The sequence below is a fragment of the Fomitiporia mediterranea genome (genome assembly GCF_000271605.1).
Source record: "Fomitiporia mediterranea MF3/22 unplaced genomic scaffold FOMMEscaffold_5, whole genome shotgun sequence".
NCBI lineage: Eukaryota > Fungi > Basidiomycota > Agaricomycetes > Hymenochaetales > Hymenochaetaceae > Fomitiporia > Fomitiporia mediterranea.
The window spans coordinates 3,056,195-3,058,984 of NW_006760390.1; positions in this window are offsets into that span (position 1 = coordinate 3,056,195).

Consider the following 2,790-nt stretch of genomic DNA (forward strand, 5'->3'; position numbering starts at 1 on the left):
ATGTGTCTAGGTACATTGCTGTATGTATTATATCATGAATGTATTGTTTGTTCGTTTGCTTTACATTATTGTTTATATCTGTGTATTAATTTATTAACATTATGTTTGTTAATTGATTGTTTCTGATGCATCCTGAGTAACTATACAATCTGTTGCATTGTTTCTTTAATAGCCAACATAGTTATCTGTTGTAAATCATTACTAACATGTGTTTGTATTATTTATCATTAACAATGTTATTGTGAATTGTCACAATTGTAGTATTGTATATATATATATGTGTATGTTATGGCTATTGTTCTTTGCTTTTTCTTTTGCAAAGAATAATGTATTGTAACACAATCCACATATAAGTGATATATCAGATTATGTTTACTATAATTGTCTCCTAGCATTCTTTAGTTAATCTAGTGCTATGTACAATTGTAGTATTTGTTCAACGTTTTATTTGTTAATTGGTTTGCTAGGTAAAACGTTTTATATATTGGTTTTATTTATTTTATTTGAATCATTGTATAGATATACCTATTAGTATCTATCCAATGTATTTCATAGTGTTATAATACTGTTCACACTTGTATTAATTGTGTAGTGAGGGCAAATTAATTGTTTGTACAAGAATCAATTTAATAGTTTTATTTAATTATATGTATGCACTCCATACTTGTTTATATAGTTATTATCTGCATATTGTTTGGTTGTAGTTGCAAATTATATCACAATTATATTTGTATTATCATATAGATATATTATTTATTGTTTTATGTACGTTCTGAAGTATTATTTTTGTTATTCATCACTTTTATCCATGAACTATAGTCTGAATTGATGAATTATTTCATTATATGATGTGATAATTGTCTGTATTTTATTTATTTTTGTATTAAACACTGTTAAGTTAATTATATTATCATATTAATATTATTTGCCAAGTATGAGCATTTGTTTCATAGTAGAATTATTATTTATTTAACATTGAAGTTCAATTGCACATTGTGTTGACTTCTGTTATTTAGTTCTGATCAACATAATTTTGCTTTGTACTGAATGATTTACCTTTTTGATCCATTATGTCTGTCTGTAACTTCTATTACTTAGTCAGTGCTTAGTCTGTGAATTTCGTTATTCTATTTTTTGTAGTGTCTGTAGTGTTATACTTTCTGTTCTATTGTTTATATTTAGTTATTAATTGTTTGTGCATATTTCATTATCTTTTATTAATTATTGTTTGTAACTATGAATGAATATTTTGTTTTTGTGTTGAAAACATATGGTAATTTGTTTGTTTCTGTATAATATTTGTTTAATAATGTTGTAATTATTATTTATGTAGTGCTTTTAGTAAATGCACTGAGTTCTATTAAGTACACTTGCATCCATTATTACCTATTTTATATTATACTGTCTGAGATAATGGCTTAAACATTTTATTAATTTATTTAATCATATTATATTATGATTGTTTTTGATTGTAATTATTGTAATAATGTGTTTGTAATAATAATATTTGTATTATTTGTTGTAATAGCCTTATCAGCTTAATACTTTGCTCCTACAAGCTATATTGTCACAATGTAAATTTAATAATTGTTTGTTAAGGTATATATGCTGTACAGTTGATGTTGCCATTACAACTTCGAAATTTATTATATAATCAACTGCCGTGATAACACGTTCTGCATAATTAAGTTGTATTGATACATTGTTTTGAGTATATTAGAGATATAATTCTTTTGTTTGTTGTTAGTATACATTTACACAATTGTATTAATGTGTAAAGTAGTATCATTTGTTTAATAATTGTTTATACACTCTGTAGCATTGTTTTTTGGTTTGTAGTTATTTATTATACTTTTGTATATCTGTACTTGTCTGTATATCTTAGATATATGTATTATATTTGGTATCTGATAAGTAATTGCAATATCCAACATGTAACCACTGAATCCAATATGTTACATATAATTGTTCAACCATAATATGTGTTAGTTATTATATTGTTCTGTATTTGTTCTGTTGGTTCTATCCATATTATTATCATTATTATTGTTATTATTATTGTTATTATAGTGTCTGCAATTGTATTATTGTTTATAATACATGTTAAATGTTTTATTTATTCGATTTAATATACTGTTTAGCATATATGTGCTTGTTTTGAGCATTAATTGTTCAGCTGTAATATTACTATATGTGTTATTATTTGATTTATGCTATAACATATGTATGCTTGTTGACAGTGTCAATCATTTGTACTATTGTAATGTTAATAGTGGAAGAGTAGTGTTTGCTTTATTAATCTTTTTAATGTTTGTCTGTAGTATGATCAATTAATTTATTATAACATAATCTCTGTGATATTATAGAGTATTTTAGCATTTAATAATCACAGTAAGTGATACTCATCATAGTTTCAACATTGCCTGCATAGATTACATTATTACTGGGCCAATGATCATAATCACTAAGATGACAATCATATAATGTCTGGGTTGTATGTAGTACAGTAGATTGTGTGTCTACAGTGTATTGATTTGTGTTTGGGATACTCAGACAGGTGAGTTGAGTTCCACATTGTAGTATGCTGTGTGCATGCATGTGATACATAGAACTGTATAGAGTATAGACATAGTAGAGTGTAGATAAAGCATAGACAGGGAGTGCAAGGCTCATAACCTGTTAAGAAAGGGGGAAGAGAGGTTATGTGAGAGGCTTAGAGGGATCACACAAAGAGGGGGGATAGTGGACTTGGCTTACTCTCTTGCAGCTTGCTTCATTGTCTGTTGATTA